Source organism: Elephantulus edwardii, unplaced genomic scaffold (genome assembly GCF_000299155.1).
Source record: "Elephantulus edwardii isolate Elephantulus edwardi_28Jun2011 unplaced genomic scaffold, EleEdw1.0 scaffold00136, whole genome shotgun sequence".
In the NCBI taxonomy this organism is placed as follows: Eukaryota; Metazoa; Chordata; class Mammalia; order Macroscelidea; family Macroscelididae; genus Elephantulus; species Elephantulus edwardii.
In genome coordinates this window covers 1553085-1560833 of record NW_006399886.1, presented here as the reverse complement: position 1 = coordinate 1560833, position 7749 = coordinate 1553085, and the positions used below count along the sequence as shown (strand labels likewise).

General features: G+C 36.0%; 1 pseudogene; it reads right to left on the bottom strand.

The window, feature by feature from the left end:
* Positions 1-7046: 7046 nt before the first annotated feature.
* Positions 7047-7307, bottom strand: LOC102857445 (annotated as a pseudogene).
* Positions 7308-7749: the final 442 nt, after the last annotated feature.

Sequence of the window (7749 nt, the reverse complement as noted above, 5' to 3'; positions counted from 1 at the left end):
AGAAGAAAAAGAGAAAATGTTTATACCTGTGAGAAGAGGGTCACTACGAATTTATAGTTTCTAAACTCAACAAGGTTTGGCCGTTCTGTCACCTTTTTTCTCTCCAGCTAGTTTCCTTGTTTTCCAAAAGGAGTATTACAAATTCCGTTCAGTTAAAGCAAGAACTCCATAAACGCCCTACTCTTCTTTAGTAGATGAGTTTACTATCTCCTCCAAATGCAAAACAAAAGATGAGAAAAAACAAAAGCACTATCTGGCCTTTCCCTTTTTGTTTCTATTGCACTTACGGGTTTTGTTTTGTTATGTCTCTGTTTTTGGGTTTTTTTTTAATTTCTTCTCTTTCTACATGCAAGATGGTATTCGCCCATACAACTATTTGTTCTTCTGTATTGCCAACCCTCTGTTTACTAAAAGATGAAAAATCAGCTTCTAGCTCCTATGTCTTACTAGGTTAATACTCTTTCCCTTTTTCTAATAGAAAATGATTCTTTCTTTTCTTTCCCCCCCCCTCTTCTATTTTTTACATATTCATTCCCAAACAAAGAACTTTGCTCTCCTTGGAACACTGAAAACTTAAAGAGTGCAATCAATACATTCTACTGACTTCTACTGGCAGAAGCTGTAATATTGGTGTGTGTTTTGCAGTGCATAACCTTAACAAGAAAACAAAATAAATATTAAAGTCATGTTGTTGTTGTTGTTATGTGCCGTTGAGTCGTTTTTGACTTATGGCGACCCTATGCACAACAGCCCTAAACCCTGCCCTGTCCTGCGCAAATCTCACTGCCTCTGACACACCCATCCCGATTACCCCAGTCACCGAATCAATCCATCTCATAGAGGGTCTTTCCCTCCTGCGCTGTCCCTCCACCCTCCCAAGCATGATGTCCCTCTCCAAGGACCCGTCCCTCCTGGCAACATGTCCAAAGTATGTCAGACGAAGCCCCAGAATCCTTGCCTCCAAGGAGTAGCTTGGTTTAATCCTCTCCAAGATGAATCTGTTTGTTTTCCTGGCAGTCTCTTCCCCAGCACCACAGCTCAAAAGCATCCACTTTCCTTCTGTCCTCCCTAGTCATTGTCCAACTCTCTGATGCGTAACAAGTGATTGCAAATACCATGGCCTGTATCAGGCACACCTTAGTCTCCAGAGAGACACCGTTGTTCCTGAGTACTTTAGAGAAGTCATACTGTCCCTAAATTCATCTGCATTCCTTGTCCCACAATCAAGTGGAAACTTCTTAAGCCTTAATTTACATTTCTCTGAGGAATAGTTAGAAAGAATATCACAGTGGTATTTTTTGAAGACTGTGAAATATTGTCAAATGATGATTTCTATTTCCTTGTTGGATTCTTTTTGTTGTTGTTGTTAATTTCATAAATTTTTTTTCCTGTAATTTACTACACTGTGTTTTCAGATCTGGGTTCAGTAAATAGCTACTGCTTTATAAACTTATTGGTGCTGTTATGTGCCATCAAGTCATCTGTGACTCATCTCAACCCTATGTACATTAGGTCTGAAACATGCTCTATCCTTAACCAATGTCATTGTATTCAACAGACTTAATCCTATTGCTTTAGTCACTGAGTAAATCCATCTAAACCTAGGTCTTCCTCTCCTGTGCTGTCCCTCCAACCTTCCAAGCATGATGTCCCTCTCTAAACACTGGTCCCTCTTGGTCACATGCCCAAAGTATGTGAGACGGAGCTTAAAATTCTTGCCTATAAGGAGCAAACTGGTTTCACTCTCCTCACAAGGATGAACCTGTTGGTTCTCCTGACAGTCCAAGGTATGTTCAACACTCTACTCCACTACCACAACTCAAAGGCATCAATCCTTCTTCTATCATTCTTAATTATTGTACAGCTCTCTGATATATAGCAAGTAATTGTGAAGATCATGGCCTGGATCAGGTTCACCTTAGTCTCCAAACTGATATGATTGCTATTCACTACTATAGAGAGGTCACTGCCAAGAGTCTCGGTGGTGAGAATTTTCATTTTCTTGATTTTGGACTTCAATTCATATTGTAGACTACAGTCCTTGACCTTCTGCACCAAATGTCTCACATCGTCCTCAGTTTCAGCAAGCAAGGTTGTGTCATCTTTATTAGATCTGTTCTTCATATAGATTGAAAAGGTATGGAGATAGAATGCATCCCTAATGCAGACCTTTCTTGATCCTGAATCATATAGATTATTACTATTTAATTTCTATTTATTAAGTTAAATAAACATGTTTCTATTTATTTAATTTTTACTAAAAAAATCTATATCCTTCAATTTAACACTCTAGCATTTGTGTCTTCCCTTTTCATCTTAAGACTGTGTTTCTCTCACAGAATTCTTTCAGAGCCATTCCACAGATGATAAGTTTCAGTATAAGTGTATTTACCAAAATTTTGTACTAAATGTTTAATATTTCCTAAGTATTATAGCCTATTTCTTTGTTTAATTAAAAGAATGATTTTATATTCCCAAATATATAGGAAAATAAACCTTGTTTTTGTAGACAATACCAAATTTAACTATTTTTTCCACTGTACTTTTGTTTACTTCCCCCATTTGTGTTCAGAGCTTCTTCATCTTCTAGTTTTTATTTATTATTTATAAAAATTGGTCTGAAGTTTGTTTTTTTCAATCTATGAACTTTATCTTAACAAAGTACTACTTTTGATAGCTCAAATAAACATTTTTAATGGATGAGTCTGAAATATTCAATGTTTAGATAATTGGACACACTTTGAATGTATACATTAGTCACTGAGATTTTATTTATTCAGAAGTTCAATAATCCACAAAATGTTCTTTTTTCATTCTTACATTGATACCACATTTTTAAAATCTAGCATGTATCTGTATAGTTAAATATATATATAATTAATTAATTCTGTATTATATTGTTATGTATTATCTTGTCAATATGGTTTGCATTTCCATGTCAAGAAGACAAAGATTCTTACCACTGAACAGATAGGCAACACCATGATCCATTGAAAAATATTTAAACTGCTAACAGCTTTATCTAATTTAGATCCATTATTAATATCCTTGCTACAAGCAGTCGGAAAATCTAAAGACATATTGCAATGGGAAAGTCTACAGAGAGAAAACCTCTTCAAATTATTGAAGAATAATGATGTCAGTTTAAGGACTAAAACGTGTCTGATTCAGGTCATGGTCTTTCTGTTCATTTGCTATGCATTTGAGAGCTGAACAATTAATAAACATGACAGAAGAAGAAATGATGCCTTTGGGCTGTGGTATTGGGAAAGAGTGCCGAACATTCCACGGACTATCAATAGAACAAACAAATTTGTCCTGGAATGGGTGTAGCCAGAATGGACTTTGAAAGCATTTGGTTGTGTGTATCAAACCTGTGGTTAACACTGAGAAGAATTCAGAATATTTAATTTACTTGTGTATCAGTTTACCATATATCTATTCCAAGAGGCTGTAGAACAAAGGAACATTGAACAGTTTAAAATCAGTGCGTGCTGTGTTTTGGGCTTGTATTCTTCTCTGTACCTGATGCTGACCAAGTTTTTGGGAAGTTTGGCAATATGAAGAATATGGCATCAGGATTGGAGGAATACTTATCAAGGATCTGCATTATGCAAATGACACAAACTTAATAGTTGGAAGTGAAGACTTAAAGCACTTGCTGTAGAAGATCAAAGACTACAGCCTTCTATATGGATCACATCTCAGTATCAAGAAAACAAAAATCCTCACCAATGGACCAATGGGTAAAATTGTGGTAGATAGGGGAAAAAATTAAGTTACCAACTATTTCATTTAGCAGTGTTCATTTTTTTTATTTTTTTTTAATTTAGGTTGTTTATTTTTCATCTCAATGAACATCTACAGAGATTTTGGGATTTCATTTTACTTGGATTTACAATCAACACCTATGGTACCAGCAGTCAAGAAATCAAAGATATGTTGCATTGGGGAAATATGTTATTATGGACTGTTCCAAAGTGCTAGTGAGTAACAATGTTGTTTTAAAGACTAAGGGATACCTGATCTAAGCCTTTATAATTTCTTCATTTTAATTTGAAAGCTAGACAATAAATAAGGATAACAGAAGAGCCAATATCTTTTATTTATGGTATTGGAGAATAGTACTGAGAATCTCATGGATTACCAAAAGAACAAACAAATCTAACTTGGGTAAAGTATAACCAGGGTTCACCTTAGAGGCAAGAATGATGAAACTTCATCTCATATGCTTTGGGTATGTTGTTGAGAGCCATGGAGTCTAGCCTTTGAAGGATATCATGGAGGCAAAGATGAAGAGTCAGAAAAAGAAAGGAAGACTTCCAACAAGATTGATCGGAACAGTGACTACAATGGAACAATGGATTTGAACATTACAGAGATCATGAAGATGTTGCAAAAGGGGTAAGGTTCAGACCTGTTGTTCGTAGGATTGCTTTGAGTCATAGCCAACCTTATGGTAACTAACAACAACTTGACATCTTTTAAAAAAGTCCTGTAGTTTAATTCCAACTGCTTCAAGTGGGTTTAAATGTTGCAGAGTAGTGCTTTTTAAATGCTATGAAGATCTTGGCAAAACAAAGGTTTAAAAGAACTGGGAAAGAGCTAAAATTCAATATTGTTAGCATGTCCATAGGTTAAGCCATACTTTGAGAGGTATGGTTTTAAAAGGCTGATAACTTGTAATTAGAGGAATAATACTTATAAATGTATCCCTAATGGTCTCCTTTCCTTTAGAAATATTTTTAAATTACTACTGTTGATGTTTAAAAAAATGAAAAAAGAGTTTTATTAAAAAGATATAGCTCAGGTTTGATACCTTTGAGACAATCCTTGACATTTGGAATCTAACTGAAAGTACCATCTTCCTCAAAATGACAACTTTATTTAGGAAATGAAGTCCTAATGAAAGAATTCATTTTCAATGAAATGAGTTTCATTATAAATACTTCAGAATGAAAGCATAAAACGCATAATTATTCTCATCACTGTTTTCATAGAAGGAATATTATAATAATGCGCATGAAATACTTGGTGCGTCCGTGGTTAAGAGCTCATCTGCTAACCAAGAAGTTGGCAATTGTAACTCACCAGATGATCCACAGAGACAGATGGAACAATCTGCTTCTATAAAGATCACAGTCTTGGATTATCCTATGGGGAAATTCTACTCTGCCTTTTAGGGTCATTATGAGTTAGAATTAACTAAATGGCAAAACTTTTAGTTTTCATTTTAATAGTGTAAAAAGAAGGACATTCACAGGTATTAAACATTAATAGAGTCTCAGGATTCAAAGAAAGTTTAGTATTGGTTTTAATGAATGAAATAAAAAATATCCCAATGTCTGATGAGTATTACTTCAAAATAAAGACATTAAGGTAAAATATTTAGTTTAAACAGTTTATGAGTTTTAATTTTATCCTAAATGGACAAAAATGTGATAGAATATGGGAGAGTTCAGATTTCAGGTGTCTAGAGTCTGTTGCTGAGAGTTGAAATCCCATTGTTTCCAACTACGGTAGCTGGGATTTGCTGTGCAGTAACAAGAAGAATTGGCCATTATTCAGGCTAGTGACACTTTTAAAGGGTAAAAGCTACAATGCACAGTAATGCTGCCTCATAAACATGCATTTGCTCTGGCTTTCTAAAGGAATTACACATGCAAGTCCCATTAACATTAGCAGGAGACAGAAGTTCTATATCTAATTTCCTTCTCAACAGGCTGGAAACAAACCCCATAATTTGGAGAATTTTCAGCTTTATGCAAGTTAAATTGTGATTGAAAATTGCATATGATGAAATTGAAGTGTTGGGAAAAATGTCGTGTCCATAATTTTAAATGACCGTAAGTTTCACAAAGTGTCTCACACACAAATTAAAATATAGTTAACTGCCAACTAGCCTTTATACCTAATAATGCAAGTTGTGGCCCCAGTGAACTGATCTATTAAAAATGGTGAGTTTAGCTCCTTGAAATGCCACTTGAAGAATTCCTTTTGTCTCAACTGCAGAATTTTTCCTGGAAAACAGTTCAATGACTACAACTATATGGTAACTCTCTTTAGTGATTGACAACTATAATCAATTAAGAGAGTAGAAGATAGTGGTTAGAACGTTAAGGACCTTTCTTTGAAAAGGAAAAAAAAAAGTGTATGTATAGAAAAGAACTAATAATCTGTTATGGCATTATTTTAATGGACATTTTTAGAATTGCATCAAGATGGAAGAATTTTTTTTTTACATTGACAACAATCTAAGAAACAAGAGTCACTAAATAATTCTAAGGCAATAGTTATTAGCACTCGACATTAGTCTGTCATCAGAGGACGGAGGAAGCCTGGTGCTGCAAGTTCATATGAATTCTTGATCTTTTAGCTCTCTTATCTTGTAAAGAAATAAACAAAATGAAGTTAATATGTTACTTTGAAACTAAAATGTACAAAAAATGAAATTTAATATCAACATTTAAAAATTATCAGATAATACCCCAGTCACTGAATCAATCCACCTTATCCAGGGTCTTCCTCTCTTGTGTGTCTCTCAACCTCCCAAGTATGACATCCCTCTCCAAGGACTGGTCTCTCCTAACAACATGTCCAAAGTACGTGAGTCAAAGCTTCAGAATCCTTGTCTCCAAGGAGGAGACTGGTTTCACTCTCTCCAGGGTGAATCTGTTTGTTCTCCTAACCTTCCATGGTGTATTCAATACTCTTCTCCAGCACCACACTGAAAGGCATAAATTTTCCTTCTATCCAATCATTCTTATAAACTGTGTTTTATAAAATTAATAGTCATTGTCTATGCTCACCATACCCTGTCTTTTCCGGTTTTCTCTGGATCCTTCCTGTTTCCTTTACTGCCTCCCTCCACCCCCAAATTGTGCAACCTGTAACTTCTCCGCTACCCATGCTCACCTCTCTTCTCTGCTTCCAACTCTGCCCCCTAGAAACTCAATACACTTTTTTTTTTAACATTTTTCCAGTAAGTCTTTATTATTAGTTAAGTCACAATTTAAGATTCCGGCAGAAAGGTAAGGTGGGCCAGTTCAGATCTTCCCAGAGAATGTGCCTTCTGCCCTGCGGTCATCCCAGGCTGACACCCAGGACAGGGGGCAGAGGGACTTGTATACGTGCCGATACCATTCACACAAGGAGACATCTCCACCTTTGGCAGTCATTGCCTTCTCGCAGCGGTGGAAATCCAGGTAGTTTTGCCAGCAGTTCTTGGTTTGGTTCTGGTTGGGAAAGCGGCTATCAAAAGGGGCAGTTCGGTAGTTCTTGATTTTGGTCTTAATGTCTTCCGCCATGGTGGTGATTTCTAAAGACTTCCCTCAAAGCAGCAGCAGCTCAATGTGACCCTCAGAAGAGATGTCTGTGCGGGGCCGCTCAATACACTTTTTAGTAGTTATCTTTCTACTTTTATAATAATGTTCTTATGAAGTATTTGTCCTTATGAGGCTGAGTTAGTTCATTCAGCATAATGTTTTTCAGTATCTCCCAAGTTATGTAGAATTTTTTTAAATCACTGACCCTAAGTGCTGCATAATAGTCCATCATCTGATTTTGCCACAACTTTTCAATCCATTCGATTGTGGTTGGACATTTGGGCTGTTTCCATATTCTTGCAATTGGGGTAACACTGCTATGAACATTCATGTGCAAATATCCACTTTTATCTCAGGTCAAATTTCCTTGGGGGGGGGTGTGTCTAGGAGGGGAATTGCTGAATCATATGGAATTTCAATGTTC